The following is a 17,824-nucleotide window of genomic DNA, read 5'->3' as shown; positions in this document are numbered from 1 at the left end:
AAACCCAGGCACATATGGTCACCTTATTTTTGATAAAGGAGGCAAGAATATACAGTGGAGAAAAGACAGGCTCTTCAATAAGTGGTGCTGGGAAAACTGGACAGGTACATGCAAAAGTATGAAATTAGAACACTCACTAACACCATACACAAAAATAAACTCAAAATGGATTAAATACCTAAACATTCGGTCAGACACTATCAAAATCTTAGAGGAAAACATAGGCTGAACACTCTATGACATAAATCACAGCAAGATCCTTTTTGACCCACCTCCTAGAGAAATGGAAATAAAACCAAAAATATACAAATGAGACCTAATGAAACTTAAAAGCTTTTGCACAGCAAAGGAAACCATAAACAAGACCAATAGACAACCCTCAGAATGGGAGAAAATATTTGCAAATGAAGCAACTGACAAAGGATTAATCTCCCAAATTTACAAGCAGCTCATGGAGCTCAATATCAAAAAAAACAAAGGACCCAATCCAAAAATGGGCAGAAGACCTAAAAAGACATTTCTCCAAAGAATATATACAGATTGCCAACAAACACATGAAAGAATGCTCAACATCATTAATCATTAGAGAAATGTAAATCAAAACTACAATGAGATACCATATCACACTTGTCAGAATGGCCATCATCAAAAAATCTAGAAACAATAAATGCTGGAGAGGGTGTGGAGAAAAGGGAACCCTCTTGCACTGTTGGTGGGAATGTAAATTGATACAGCCACTATGGAGAACAGTATGGAGGTTCCTTAAAAAACTACAAATAGAACTACCATACGATCCAGCAATCCCACTACTGGGCATATACACTGAGAAAATCATAATTCAAAAAGAGTCATCTACCAAAATGTTCATTGCAGCTCTATTTACAATAGCCAGGACATGGAAGCAACCTAAGTGTCGATTGACAGATGAATGGATAAAGAAGATGTGGCGCATATATACAATGGAATAGTACTCAGCCATAAAAGGAAACGAAATTGAGTTCTTTGTAGTGAGGTGGATGGACCTAGAGTCTGTCATACAGAGTGAAGTAAATCAGAAAGAGAAAAACAAATGCTGTATGCTAACACATATATATGAAATCTAAGAAAAAAAAATGTCATGAATAACCAGGGGCAAGACGGGAATAAAGGCACAGTCCTACTAGAGAATGGACTTGAGGATATGGGGAGGGGGAAGGGTAAGCTGTGACAAAGTGAGAGAGTTGCATGGGCATATATACACTACCCAACTTAAAATAGATAGCTAGTGGGAAGCAGCCGCATAGCACAGGGAGATCAGCTCAGTGTTTTGTGTCCACCTAGAGGGGTGGGATAGGGAGGGTGGGAAGGAGGGAGACGCAAGAGGGAAGAGATATGGGAACATATGTATATGTATAACTGATTCACTTTGTTATAAAGCAGAAACTAACACACCATTGTAAAGCAATTATACTCCAATAAAGATGTTAAAAAAAAAAACCCAAAAAACAAAAAAAACTACCTGCCTCAGGAATTAATTTCTGTAATTCCGGCCATTGTCTAAATTGCTCCTAATTGCGTAGTATACGTTGCAACCACAGCAGTACTGCAGGAGACCTTTTCATCTTTCACTATGTTCACATGTGTGTGCAAGGAAATAGGAGCGCTGTCTTAGAGGGACACACAAGGGAGCCTGTGTCGTTGGGACTCAGGGAGCAGTGACACGTTGGAAGACACTGAGACACATTTCCTAGTCTTTCCTGTTGGTCCAGGGTTTACTCAGCTTGCCAGACTCAAACCTTAAACTACATTAATGTCTAATATTCCTGACTGAGGAAGAAATTAAATGACAACCCAGGGAAGTTATATAAAAAGGAGGGGCCGGGGAGCTGTCATTTGCAGGACATAGCAATCAACCACCACTTTCTCCTAGTTATAAAGATGAGAGAAAGACAAAGTGAGAGAAAGACAAAATAATGAGATTTTAACCTATAGGTTACAATTAAAACAAGAATTAAGCTACATTTTATAGATTGATTATGACTTACACTAATCCACTGGCTACCCCAGGATTTTATTTTGCCCCTCCATCTCTGGTGCCTCTGAAGTACATAGTCGTTGTTCCTTGAATGCTTCTCATTCTCATTCTCATTCTCATCCCAGACTCTGCTTGAAGCCCCCAGCTGTCTTGGTGGCTGGCTCAAATATTACATAAGGTAGTAGGATCAAGCCAGCATGCCAGGTAGTACTGAGTTATTTATCTTGACATACTCCTTCCTGATGACGATTGTGCTTTAAGACTGATGGTATGGGGAATGCAGGAGAGAAAGGACTAAGTACTTCAGAGCATCTACTGAGTGTCAAGTACTATACAGGCTCTTTAGAAATTTTATTTGATTATATTTTCAAAATCATCCTAATTTTAAAAAATTACTGTTGCAGTTTCCTCCTCCTGAAAGAAAAGCCCAGAAAAGTTCAATAATAGTGATAGAGCTCAAATATTTCCATCTAGTTATATTATGTTATTTCCATGTTATCACTTTATGCCTTTATGGTCACCAGATGCTTGTGCAAAGGAGATATATTGAACTGCTACCCCAGCTTATTCAAACCCAGGCATTATTTTAGGGATTTCCCTTTCTTCTTCTACCCAGCTTTCTGCAGGTGTTCGGGGTTATGTTTCCTTTGTCCTGTGCTAATAGGAGTCTGCCAGAAAATTTACAAGTCTGGACTTGTCCTTATGGAAAAAGAAAATGGATTGGCACCAACTAGGGTCTTGGGGCACAGACGGCACTTTCAAAGAGAGACCAAAGAACACAGTCCTGGATGCCCTTGAAGAGGATGCCATAACAAACCATGAGAATGTGATCCCTGGTAATCACTGAAGTAAAGCAGGTGATCTGTAGATAAAGTTACACGCACCACCCCCCCCCACCTCCCTTAGCCCCAGAGCACTTGAGTAATGTTCCTCATCCATATGGCTTGGTGCTTAGTCCTGTCTCTCTGGATTTTACAAACTTTCCCTCCATCTCTCTACATTTCTTACCACAGAAGAAGTTTTAATGGCTATTCAACCCATAAAAAATATATGTACTCTATGCCAAAACCTATTCTAGGTCAGCCAAGAAAAGCCAAAGAAATAATTTCATTTTCAAGATATTACAGAGTCATTGGATTAATAAAGGCCTAAACCCATGAAGTAAGAAGAGTCTAAAAAAGATAATGTGGACTCAAGGGCAGGTCATGAATGATAGATAGGCTCAAGATTCTAAGTAACCTAACTCATCGATTCTACCACTGCTGTACTAATTCATGCCTTGTGGAAAGCAGGAACCCTGAATTCAAGGTGCATTCGTTATATTTGTATATATACTTGCGTATTTTCCTGAAAGCTGACCAACATCTAGTGGATATAAACTTCTACCTATAGCATTTCTGGCTATTAGCAGAGCTGTGATAGAAATCTGAATTATTAATGCTTTTATTTTCCCATGGAATTGCACAAACAGATGTTCGTTTATGCATTTATAAAAAGAATATCTAAAACAGACAGCCAGGAAGATCAGAGAAAGAAAAGGCTTGGGATCAGGCTATCCTGCCAAGTTATAAAAGATTCTTTCCCATGTGTTTCTGGCCTTGATTTGCTTGACAGTAGTTTTCGACAAAGACCTTTTTCAAATGTTGATATGAGTATATGTAGTACAGAGTACAGCAATTGGCATCTAGTGCACAACAAATAAAAGTTTATGGAGTGGATGAATAACGATCATGAAACCTGAAGAAATTATATTTTTTTATAATCCATTACATCAATGGTTAAGTATATTATCTTTTGTTTTTATTATTATTATTTTTTATTGAAGCATAGTTCATTTACAGTATATCATGTTAGTTTTAGGTGTACAGCACAGTGATTCAGTTATACACGTATATATGTTCTTTTTCAGATTATTATCCTTTATAAGGTACTACAAAATATTGAGTGTAGTTCCCTGTGCTGTGCAGTAAGTCCTTGTTGGTTATCTATTTTATACACAGTAGTGTGTATATGTTAATACCAGCCTCTTAATTTACCCCTGCCCCCACTTTCCCCTTTGGTAATTATAAGTTACCAAACATCAAATTATTCCATTACATCAACCATAAATATATTCTTAAATCTTTTTACATCAAGTGCCACCAGATACTTCTGGATATTGATTCGGTCCCCTTCACCTCTCTCAAATGGACACATCCTTGGTGACATTGTGTTTATATGTTCATGTATTGATTGTTTGATTCCTTTAGCTTTTTTTTTCGGAGCATAGTTGATTAACAATGTTGCATTAGTTTAAGGTGTACAGCAAAGTGATTCAGTTACATATATACATGTATCTATTCTTTTTCAAATTCTTTTCCCATTTAGGTTATTACGGAATATTAAGCAGAGTTTCCTGTGTTATACAGTACCTTCTTATTGGTTATCTATTTTAAATATAGCAGTGTGTACATGTCAATCCTAAACTCACAGTCTATCCCTCCCCCCAACTCTTTTCACCCTGATAATCATATCATTGTTCTCTAAGTCTGTGAGTCTGTTCTGTTTTGTAAATAAGTTTATTTGTATTTTTTCTTAGATTCCGCATATAAGCAATATAATACATTTGTCTTTCTCTGTCTGACTTCATTTAGTATGATAATCTCCAGGTCCATCCATGTTGCTGCAAATGGCATTATTTCATCCTTTTTTAATGGCTGAGTAATATTCCATTGTATATATGTACCACATCTTCTTTATTCATTCCTCTGATGATAGACATTTAGGTTGTTTCCATGTCTTGGCTACTGTAAACAGTGTTGCAATGAACACTGGGGTGCATGAATCCCTTTGAATCATGTTTTTCTCTGGATACATGCCCAGGAGTGGGATTGCTGGTAGCTCTATTTTTAATTTTTTTAAGAAACCTCCATACTCTTCTCCATAGTGGCTGTATCCATTTACATTCCCACCAACACTGCAGAAGGGTTCCCTTTCCTCCACATCCTCTCCAGCATTTATTGTTTGTAGATTTTTGATGGTGGCCATTCTGACAGGTGTGAGGTGATATCTCATTGTAGTTTTGATTTGCATTTCTCTAATAATTAGCAATGTTGAGCATCTTTTCATGTACCTCCTGGCTATCTGTATGTCTTCTTTGGAGAAATGTCTATTTAGGTCTTCTGCCCATTTCTTGATTGAGTTGTTTGTTTTTATGATATTGAGCCACATGCACTGTTTATAAATTTTGGAGACTAATCTTTTGTCAGTCACACAGTTTGCAAATGTTTTCTCCCATTTTGTGGCTTGTCTTTTCATTTTGTTTATGGTTTTCTTTGTTGTGCAAAGGCTTTTGAGTTGATTAGGTTTCATTTGTTTATTTTTGTTTTTATTTCTTGTACTCTAGGAGATGGATTGAAAAATATATTGTTGCAATTTATGCCAGAGATTGTTCTGCCTATGTTTTCCTCTAAGAGTTTTATAGTACCTAGTCTTACATTTAGGTCTTGGAGACACAAAAGACCCTGAATAGCCAAAGCAATCTTGAGAAAGAAAAACAGAACTGGATAAATTAGGCTCCCAGACTTCAGACTATACTACAAAGCTACAGTCATCAAAACAGTATGATACTGGCACAAAAACAGAAATATAGATCAATGAAATAGGATAGAAAGCCCAGAAATAAACCCACACCTATGGTCAATTAATCTGCAACAAAGGAGGCAAGACTATACAATGGAGGAAAGACAGTCTCTTCAATAAATGGTGATGGAAAACTGGATAACTACATGTAAAAAAAATAAAATTAGAATACACTTTAACATCATACACAAAAATAAACTCAAACTGGATTAAAAACCTAAATGCAAGATTGCTTTAATGTTATATTGCTATTTTGCATATATTAACCTGTGATGTGCAAGGTCTGTATTTCCAATACATATTTAAGCTAAGAGTTGGGTCAGACCTTCTGGACCAAAGTCAATCACACACTTATTCTCTTGGTTCTTCAGTTTAATTCCTCCTCAGATGTCATTCCTTCTGTATTTCAACATATTCCTTTCCTTCATTAACCTCCATCATGCTAAGATAAATAGAAGTGTGCTTCATGCTTGTTCAGCTCAGTTTAAAAGATATTTTTGAGCATCTAATATGTGCTGAGCACTGTGGTAGATGGGGATATAAAAATAATTATAACACTGAACATAGGAACTTGCAGGTTGTTAGAGGAAGGTAGACAAGTAAACAGCTTATTTTGATATAGTTTGGTACATGAAATTATCCAGAAATATGATTAAGATGAGCATAAGAGTTTAAGAGAGCTGTACAAATTAGGTAGAGGCTCCTAGGGGAAGTGCACTCAAACTGTGTTATGAAGAATGAGGAAGAGTTAATGAGGTAAAGAGGCAAAAGGAGAAGAAACAGCTGTTCTAGGAAAAAAGAACAATAAAGAAAAGAACATGCCACATGTGGAGAGAAAATCATGTCGGGAGAGAAGTCAAAAGAAATTTGGTTCTATCTAGTCACCTACATGACAAAAGGTTTCACTGTGTTTTCTTCTACAGCTCCAAGCAACTGGATAGTAATAATGACAGCTAACACTTTATAGCACTAATTATAGACCAGGTACTGTTTTACATGCTTTATATAGATGTTCATGTCTACATTAATTCAATTAAACTTCACAATAACCCTACTAAATTAGGTGCTATTATAACTTCAGTTTTACAGATGAGAAAACTCAGGAAGAGCACGTTATACAACTTGCTGAAACTGTGATTTGAACCAGGCAATCTAGTCTGGAATCCAGGCTTTAAAATTCTACACTGTCTACATGCATAAACTGATCAACTAAGATGACTAATTTTACCTCTTCCCTTTTATAGTGAATAATATAGACATCCTCCTAGGGGTTCCAAAAGAGCTTAGAGTTTCCTGAATATCCAGGTTTGAGAGTTGGAGAGAGACAAGGTGTATGGGTTGGAAGAGTGTAATTCTACATTCATGGTGATATACCTATAAAATTCTCCCTCAAAACAATCATGTGCTATGTGAATTCAGCAGAAGTATGTGGAAACTTGTCTAGTCAATTCCTTCAATAACTTTGTGACTGAGGTAGAAATCACCCTTGTATCAGTTTCCTCACTTGTAAAATAAAGGATTTCACATAGGGGTTGCCAAAGTCCTTCCAAACAGTCCATTCCAAATTGTAATACTACAATGCACCTTTCATACTCAGGTTTCTAGATACAATTTCCATACTTTGATAGTTGACGATATCCTCAGTTAAGAAAGCTAATAGGGCTTCCCTGGTGGCACAGTGGTTGAGAATCTGCCTGCCAATGCAGGGGATGTGGGTTCAAGACCTGGTCTGGGAAGATCCCACATGCCGTGGAGCAACTAGGCCCGTGAGCCACAACTACTGAGCCTGCTCGTCTGGAGCTTGTGCTCCGCAACAAGAGAGGCCGGGACAGTGAGAGGCCTGAGCACCACGATGAAGAGTGACCCCCGCTCGCCACAACTAGAGAAAACCCTCGCACAGAGACGAAGACCCAACACAGCCAAAAATAAATAAATAAATAATAAATAAATAAATAAATAAATAAAAATTTTAAAAAAGAAAGAAAGCTAATAAAAAAAAAAGAAAGTAGAATTGGTAAAGAAGAGTGATGAGGTTAGATCATAAAGTTAAACATATTTCATTCTTTGGATAAAATTCAGTTAAGGTATATCAAAAACACTTATTCAAAGAGGTATATGTAAATTATTTTATGTAAAAATATTTCTTTTTTCAAAACTTAGGCATCATACATAAAAGGTAATTGGTAGCAATAAATAATCTTAAGTTGAGGACTCTTTAGGCTCTCTCAGTATCTTAGTGACCCTGCCTCATCTGCCCACAGCTGTTCCAGAAGAATAACCGCAATATTGGAGATGGGACACCTTGCATCCAAAGAGGTATAAACTAAAGATTGAGACCTAGACCAATAACTCAGCCAACCCAAAGAGTCCAAGAGTGTCATGCTACTTACAAGTCCTTTTCTCCTTTGCATGCAAAGCAGGCTACACAGGCACAAAGTATATACTTGAAGAGCCCTTTCCCACATGGCACAGCTAAAGGTGAGCTCTCCTATGGTTGCTCCCCAACCCAGTCCCAAATAAATACTCTCATGAAGCAGAAATCTTCTCTCTATGAACTTACCTAAAATCTATCCTAGAAATATGAAAAGATATATCATGAAGGATGGCTCCTGTCCACAAAGACAGCAATGTTTTCATGGAGACACTAGATACAATGCAATTTTCATTTAAATATTTTGAGTAAAATATACTGCAGAAATAATACAGTATGGTACTCACTGTTTTTTTGTTTTTTTTTTTTTTCCCAAAACATGCCCTTCAAGGGGCCATGTTTGAAATACCCCAAATCTATCTTCCTAACCATGTCCAGAATATGTCTTGTCTGCCAGCCTGGCATCTAATGGTGATTCATTGAAATGTGTTGGAAATATGATTTGTGTGGGAGTCAAATAGAAATCAGATTGGTCCCATCCCTTATATCTATATCTCTCTATATACATTTGGCTTTGACATTCATCAAGTTACTCTATCCTAACAAAGCTTTCTTGCACAAAGTAATCTCAAGCGACAGTGCATAGCGATATGTATAATATGAAAGGAGTTGAATGGCTAAGTAGTCAGCTTGACGGTATCGCTGAAATCTTTTATTGCCTATATTAGAGAGTTAAACATTGCAATCTGCTTTTCCTATGAGACCCAATAAGTAAGAAAAAGGCAGGTTTACTCAGGATTAGGCTGGTTTTCCTTTGTTTTCTTGCCAAAAAAGAAGTCTTGATTAGCTTACAGAAGGCAAAATTTGCATCTCTATGCTTAGAAGGGTGAAAATTGTCTGCTAGAAATCCATTTTCAGAAGGATCCTCTTGAGCTCGATATTTCATCCCATTCTTCTGTCTGCTAAATTATAAACAACTTTATTTTCATTTCTGACTTTGTAAATGGGAATTATATCCACTTCATGAGAATGACTCATATATGAATCATACACTTTGGGGAACTGCTGAATCAAAAAGTCTTTTTGTTTGTTGTTTGTTTATCTCACTTCAGAAGCAGCTCTTGTGCTCAACCCTGTTCTCCTGGACATTCCAGTCTCCACACTCTGATAATCAGATGAATATAAATTATAACAATGTCAATAACAATGACAATGGAGAATGAAGAGGAGGAAAGAGCTGCCAGTTCTCAAATGACCACTGACAGTCTGTGACCGATCATCAGTGCATCAAAAAAAAAAAAAAAAGGATATATACACATATGCATACACACAGACAAACACACATACAAACATAATCTTCCCTGAAGTATGCCACTTCTTCATCTTGGGATGGAATTTGTTCTTTGGGGAATCCATGATAAATTTTATACCTTTACTATAATTTTCTAGAAACACGACTAATTTCCTAAAAGTATCATAACTTACTCTTTTTTTGTTTTATTTGGGGTATAGTTGCTTTACAATGTTGTGTTTGTTTCTGCTGTATAGTGAAGTGAATCAGCTATACATATATCCCCGCTTTTTTGGATTTCCTTCCCACTTAGGTCACTACAGAGCGTTGAGTAGAGTTCCCTGTGTTATAGATCACATTCTCATTAGTTATCTATTTTATACATAAATGCAAATAAAAACTACAATGAGGTATCACCTCACAGCAGTCAGAATGTCCATCATCAAAAAATCTACAAACAATAAATGATGGAGAGGGTGTGGAGAAACGGGAATCCTCTTGCACAGTTGGTGAGAATGTAAATTGATAGAGCCACTATGGAGAACAGTATGGAGATTCCTTAAAAAACTAAAAATAGAACTACCATATGACCCAGCAATACCACTACTGGGCATGTACCCTGAGAAAACCATAATTCAAAAAGACACACGCACCCCAATGTTCATTGTAACACTATTTACAATAGCCAGGACATGGAAACAACCTAAATGTCTACTGACAGATGAATGGATAAAAAATATGTAGTACATATATACAATGGAATATTACTCAGCCATAAAAAGGAAAATGAAATTGGGTCATTTGTAGAGATGTGGGTGGACCTAGAGACTGTCATACAGAGTGAAGTAAGTCTGAAAGAAAAAAACAAATATTGTACATTAAGACATATATGTGTAATCTAGAAAAAAGGTACAGATGAACCCATTTGCAAAGCAGAAATAGAGACAAAGACATAGATAACAAACAAAACTTACTCTTAATAAAATCCTTATTCAAGACACTCTGGTTTCTCTGTTTTTTTTTTTTTTCTTTTCTGAGAGTAAAAATAACATGACATCCTTACATTAGTATATGAACCGCTGTAACTACACCAAATCCAGAATGAATTAATGCATTTTAGTTAAGAAGCCCTGTATAATACTTATGAGATACCAGGCACTCTGTGTTCTAAGTCTTTACCCACTATGACTCATTTGATCCTTATAAAGCCACTAGGGGGAAAGTATAATTGTTATCCTCATGTGAGGAAACTGAGGTACAGAGGGCTTAGGTAACTTGCTCAAGTTCACGAAGGTAGGAAATCTCAGGGTCTCACTTGAAAACAGACATTCTGGCTCTGGAGTCCATTACCTTAACAAGTCTGCTATGCTTGGAAACTAGGAAAACATACTGAGAAATTTAAATGTAAAAAGTAAGCATAGTATTAGCCAGAAACATGATCTCAGAGACTGGCAAATGATCCTCCAGAAGAGTATGTCCTCCACCATCTTTCCCATTATTTGAAATTATATTTTTAAGCATTCATGGTGGAATTATAACATTTTAGAGGTAAAAGGTGAGAATTTACATACTCTCTTGGCAGGTAAATTGAGAAATACAGCACTTGAACAACTTATTCAAGATAAAACAGCAAATAAATTGCAAAACTAGAACCTATTCTTGTGCTTTCTATTTTAGGATAAATGTCCAAAATGAATCAGGTGGGACTAAATTAAATCTTAATAATTATATATTTAAGTGGAACAGTTCTAGGTATTTTAAACATGTCAAGGTTGTCTTTCTACCTTAACCATTCATTAACAGTTCGTACTAGCAAAGCAAGCTAATCATAGGTTTTTAGTTAATAATAAAACACCATGGAGACATATTTTATATGTTCTAGAATGAATGGTTCATAAGCAGAATAAAGAAATACTTCAAAGACAATTTTCCTTCTAGATAGAAGCTCTGAGAAGTTGTAGAAGACTTTCTCATTTTAATTCATATATTTTGTGTTTCAGATTTTTATAGACATTTAACTTTTGTAATTAAATCAAAGCACTATAAATGACAAGGTAGAGGGAAAATGTTCTGAGTGAGGAGGTAAAACAAAAACTGGCAAGTTGATAAATCAAAAAATGTGACCCATATATGAAAATAATAGGTTTTTTTCACTTTTCATTTTAAACTAATTTTAGACTTACAGAAAAGTTGTAAAAATACTTAAAACAGTGCTTATTATGCCTCACACAGCTACTTCTTATATTAACACCCTACATAAATATGAAAGTATCCAAGCCAGGAAATAACATTGGTACAACACTATTAACATACTATTATCTCCTGTTCAAATTTCACCATTTTTTCACTAATGTTCTTTTTCTGTTTGAGGATATCACATCACATTTAGAAGTTATTTCTTATTTGTCACGTCTAACATATAACATTCCCTCAGTAATTCCTTTTCTTTCATGTTGCTGACATTTGAAGAATATTGGTCATTTATTGTTGTAGAATGTCCCTCAATTAGTGTTTGTGTGACATATTCTTAAAATTAGATTGAAGTTATGCATATTTGGCAAAATTACCACAGAAATGATACTGTGGTCTCAGTGCATCTACCAAGGGATTCATGAAATCATTGTCTTACTTTCGGTGATATTAACTTTTATCATTTGATTTCTTCTGCCTGTCTGAGTTTCTGCACTATAAAATACACATTTTCACTTTCTAGTTAAAAATGCTGGAGAGCAGATAACTTGAGAATATATAAGACTTGTTTCTCCTCAAACTTTTACCCACTAATTTTAGCATCCATTAAGGGACCTTATCTATAACTATAACTCGGCTATTTACTTAATGTTTTCTTTTTTTTTTTCTGAATTTTTGAATTTTATTTTATTTATTTTTTTATACAGCAGGTTCTTATTAGTTATACATTTTATACATACTAGTGTATATATGTCAATCCCAATCTCCCAATTCATCAAACCACCACCACCACCCCCCACCACTTTCCCCCCTTGGTGTCCATACGTTTGTGCTCTACATCTGTGACTCAAATTCTGCCCTGCAAATCAGTTCATCTGTACATTTTTCTAGGTTACACATATATGCGTTAATATATGATATTTGTTTTTCTCTCTCTGAGTTACTTCACTCTGTATGACAGTCTCTAGATCCATCCATGTCTCTACCAATGACCCAATTTCTTTCCTTTTTATGGCTGAGTAATATTCCATTGTATATATGCGCCACATCTTCTTTTTATTTATTTATTTTTTATTTTTTATTTTTATTTATTTTTATTTATTTCTTTGGCTGTGTTGGGTCTTCGTTTCCGTGCGAGGGCTTTCTCAGGTTGTGGCAAGTGGGGGCCACTCTTCATCGCGGTGCGCGGGCCTCTCATTATCGCGGCCTCTCTTGTTGCGGAGCACAGGCTCCAGACATGCAGGCTCAGTAGTTGTGGCTCATGGGCCTAGTTGCTCCGCGGCATGTGGGATCTTCCCAGACCAGGGCTCGAACCCGTGTGCCCTGCATTGGCAGGCAGATTCTCAACCACTGCACCACCAGGGAAGCCCCCAATGTGCCACATCTTCTTTACACATTCATCTGTTGATGGGCATTTAGGTTGCTTCCATGACGTGGCTATTGTAAATAGTGCTGCAACGAACATTGGGGTGCATGTGTCTTTTTGCATTATGGCTTTCTCTGGGTATATGTCCAGTAGTGGGATTGCTGGTTCACATGGTAATTCTATTTTTAGTTTTTTAAGGAACCTCTATACTGTTCTCCATAGTGGATGGATCAATTTACATTCCCACCAACAGTGCAGGAGGGTTCTCTTTTCTCCACACCCACTCCAGCATTTGTTGTTTGTAGATTTTCTGACGATGCCCATTCTAACTGGTGTGAGGTGATACCTCATTGTAGTTTTTATTTGCATTTCTCTAATAAGTTGTGATGTTGAGCAGCTTTCCATGTATTTCTTGGCCATCTGTATGTCTTCTTTGGAGAAATGTCTATTTAGGTCTTCTGCCCATTTTTGGATTGGTTTGTTTGTTTTTTTAATATTGAGCTGCATGAGCTGTTTATATATTATAGAGATTAATCCTTTGTCCATTGACTCATTTGCAAATATTTTCTCCCATTCTGAGGATTGTCTTTTTGTCTTGTTTGTAGTTTCCTTTGCTTTGCAAAAGCTTTTAAGTTTCATTAGGACCCATTTGTTTATTTTTGTTTTTATTTCCATTACTTTAGGAGGTGGATCAAAGAAGACCTTGCTGTGACTTATGTCAAAGAGTGTTCTTCTTATGTTTTCCTCTAAGAGTTTTAGAGTGTCCGGTCTTACATTAAGGTCTCTAATCCATTTTGAGTTTATTTTTGTGTATGGTGTTAGGGAATGTTCTAATTTCATTCTTTTACATGTAGCTGTCCAGTTTTCCCAGAACCACTTGTTGAAGAGACTGTCTTTTCTCCATTGTATATCCTTGCCTCCTTTGTCAGAGATTAGTTGACCATAGGTGCGTGGGTTTATCTCTGGGCTTTCTATCCTGTTCCGTTGATCTGTATTCCTGTTTCTGTGCCAGCACCATACTGTCTTGATTACTGTAGCTTTGTAGTATAGTCTGAAGTCAGGGTGTCTGATTCCTCCAGCTCTGTTTTTTCCCTCAAGACTGCTTTGGCTATTCGGGGTCTTTTGTGTCTCCATACAAATTTTAAGATTTTTTTTCTAGTTCTGTAAAAAATGCCATTGGTAATTTGATAGGGATTGCATTCAATCTGTAGATTGCTTTGGGTAGTATAGTCATTTACACAGTATTGTTTCTTCCAATCCAAGAACATGGTATACCACTCCATCTGATTGTATTGTCTTTAATTTCTTTCATCAGTATCTTATAGTTTTCTGCATACAGGCCTTTGTCTCCCTAAGTAGGTTTATTCCTAGGTATTTTATTCTTTTTGTTGCAATGGTAAATGGGAGTGTTTCCTTAATTTCTCCTTCAGATTTTTCATCATTTGTGTATAGAGATGCAATAAATTTCTGTGCATTAATTTTGTGTCCTGCAACTTTACCAAATTCATTGATTAGCTCTCGTAGTTTTCTGGTGGCATCTTTAAGATTCTCTATGTATAGTATCATGTCATCTGAAAACAGTGACAGTTTTCCTTCTTCTTTCCAATTTGTATTCCTTTTATTTCTTTTTCTTCTCTGATTGCCATGGATAGGACTTCCAGAACTCTGTTGAATAATAGTGGTGAGAGTGGACATCCTTGTCTTGTTCCTGATTTTAGAGGAAATGCTTTCAGTTTTTCACCATTGAGAATGATATTTGCTGTGTGTTTGTCATATATGGCCTTTATTATGTTGATGTAGGTTCCCTCTATACCCATTTTCTGGAGAGTTTTTATCATAAATCGGTGTTGAATTTTGTCAAAAGCTTTTTCTAAATATATTGAGATGATCATATGGTTTTTATTCTTCAGTTTGTTAATATGGTGTATCACATTGCTTGATTTACGTATATTGAAGAATCCTTGCATCCCTGGGATAAATCCCACTTGATCATGAAATCCCACTTTATCGTGGTGTATGATTCCTTTAATGTGTTGTTGGACTCTGTTTGCTAGTATTTTGTTGAGGATTTTTGCATCTATATTGATCAATAATATTGAGCTGTAATTTTCTTTTTTTTTTAGTATCTTTGTCTGGTTTTGCTGTCAGGGTGATGGTGGCTTCAAAGAATGTGTTTGGGTGTGTTCCTTCCTCTGCAATTTTTTGGAAGAGTTTGAGAAGGATAGGTGTTAGCTCTTCTCTAAATGTTTGATAGAATTCACCTGTGTAGCCATCTGGTCCTGTACTTTTATTTGTTGTAAGATTTTTAATCACAGTTTCAATTTCATTACTTGTGATTGGTCTGTTCATATTTTCTATTTCTTCCTGGTTCAGTGTTGGATGGTTATACCTTTGTAAGAATTTGTCCATTTCTTCCAGGTTGTCCATTTTATTGGCATAGAGTTGCTTGTAGTAGTCTCTTAGGATCCTTTGTATTTCTTTGGTGTCTGTTGTAACTTCTCCTTTTTCATTTCTAATTTTATTGATTTGAGTCCTCTCCCTCTTTTTCTTGATGAGTCTGGCTAATGGTTTATCAAGTTTGTTTATCTTCTCAAAGAAACAGCTTTTAGATTTTTTGATCTTTGCTATTGTTTCCTTCATTTATTTTTCATTTATTTCTGATCTGATCTTTATGATTTCTTTCCTCTGCTAACTTTGGGTTTTGTTTGTTCTTCTTTCTCAAGTTCTTTTAGGTTTAAGGTTAGATTGCTTATTTGAGATATTTCTTTTTTCTCGAGGTAGGATTGTATTGCTTGTATGAATTTCCCTCTTAGAACTGCTTTTGCTGCATCCCATAGGTTTTGGATCATCGTTTTTTCGTCGTCATTTGTCTCTAGGTATTTTTTGATTTCCTCTTTGATTTCTTCAGTGATCTCTTGGTTATTTAGTAACATACTGTTCAGCTTTCATGTGTGTGTGCTTTTTACTTTTTTCCCGTGTAATTGATTTCTAATCTTATAGCACTGTTGTCGCAAAAGATGCTTGATATTATTTCAATTTTCTTAAATATACTGATGCTTGATTTTTGATCCAAGATATAATCTATCCTTGAGAATATTCCATGTGAACTTAAGAGGAAAGTGTAATCTGTTGGTTTTGGATGGAATATCCTACAAATAGCAATTAAATCTATCTGGTCTATTGTGTCATTTAAAACTTCTCTTTCCTTATTTATTTTCATTTTTGATGATCTGTCCATTGGTGTAAGTGAGGTGTTAAAGTCCCCCACTATTATTGTGTTACTGTTGGTTTCCTCTTTTATAGCTGTTAGCAGTTGCCTTATATATTGAGGTGCTCCTATGTTGGGTGCATATATATTTATAATTGTTATATCTTCTTCTTAGATTGATCTCTTGATCATTAGGTAGTGCCCTTCCTTGTCTCTTGTAACATTCTTTATTTTAAAGTCTATTTTATCTGATATGAGTATTGCTACTCTAGCTTTCTTTTGATTTCAATTTGCATAGAATACCTTTTTCCACCCCCTCACTTTCAGTCTGTATGTGTCCCTAGGTCTGAAGTGGGTGTCTTGTAGACAGTATATATATGTGTCTTGTTTTTGTTTCCATTTTGTGAGCCTGTGTCTTTTGGTTGGAGCATTTAATCCATTCACCTTTAAGGTAATTATTGATATGCATGTTCCTATCACCATTTTCTTATTTGTAATGGATTCGTTTTTGTAGGTCCTTTTCTTCTCTGTGTTTCCCACTTAGAGAAGTTCCTTTAGCATTTGTTGTAGAGCTGGTTTTGTGGTGATGAATTCTCTTAGCTTTTGCTTGTCCATAAAGCTTTTGATTTCTCCATTGAATCTGAATGAGATCCTTGCCAGGTTGAGTAATCTTGGTTTTAGGTTCTTCCCTTTCATCAATTTAAATATGTCATGTTACTTCCTTCTGGCTTGTAGTGTTTCTGCTGAGAAATCAGCTGTTTACCTTATGGGAGTTCCCTTGTATGTTATTTGTCATTTATCCCTTGCTGCTTTCAATAATTTTTCTTTGTCTTTAATTTTTGCCTATTTGGTTACTTACTATGTGTCTCGGCATGTTTCTCCTTGGGTTTATCCTGTATGGGACTTGCTGCACTTCCTGGACTTGGGTGGATATTTCCTTTCTCATGTTAGGTAAATTTTCAACTATAATCTCTTCAAATATTTTCTTGGGACCTTTCTCTCTCTCTTCTCCTTCTGGGACCCCTATAATGCAAATGTTGTTGTGTTTAATGTTGTCCCAGAGATCTCTTAGGCTGTCTTCATTTCTTTCCATTGTTTTTTCTCTATTCTCTTCTGCAGCAGTGAATTACACCATTCTGTCTTCCAGGTCACTTATCCATTCATCTGCCTCAGTTATTCTGCTATTGATTCCTTCTAGTGTATTTTTCATTTCAGTTATTGTATTGTTCAACTCTGTTTGTTTTTTCTTTAATTCTTCTAGGTCTTTGTTAAACATTTCTTGCATTTTCTCGATCTTTCCCTCCATTCTTATTCCAAGGTCCTGGATCATCTTCACTATCATTATTCTGAATTCTTTTTCTTGAAGGTTGCCTATCTCTGCTTCATTTAGTTGTTTTTCTTGGGTTTTATCTTGTTCCTTCATCTGGTACATAGCCCTCTGCCTTTTCATCTTGTCTTTCTTTTAATATGATTTTTGTTCCACAGTCTGCAGGATTGTAGTTCTTCTTACTTCTGCTGTCTGCCCTCTCTCCTTAATGTTTTCTTTCTACATAAGTTGATAAGAAATCTGCTGTAAGAAGGAATTACATTTTCTGTCCTATTTACTTATTCATTTAGTTATTTTTTTATATTAGAATGGACTCATAATATTTATTTTTTTCTATGGATTAAAATTCTGTTCTTACTCTTCAATTTCATTGTTCAAAATGTTCCAGCTTTGGCCATTAGCAGCTTCTTCAGGGTGGCTTCTATATTGTTTAAAC

The sequence above is a fragment of the Balaenoptera ricei genome, chromosome 14 (genome assembly GCF_028023285.1).
Source record: "Balaenoptera ricei isolate mBalRic1 chromosome 14, mBalRic1.hap2, whole genome shotgun sequence".
Classification (NCBI taxonomy): domain Eukaryota; kingdom Metazoa; phylum Chordata; class Mammalia; order Artiodactyla; family Balaenopteridae; genus Balaenoptera; species Balaenoptera ricei.
The sequence above is the reverse complement of the archived record's forward strand: the minus strand, read 5'-3'. Positions refer to the sequence as shown.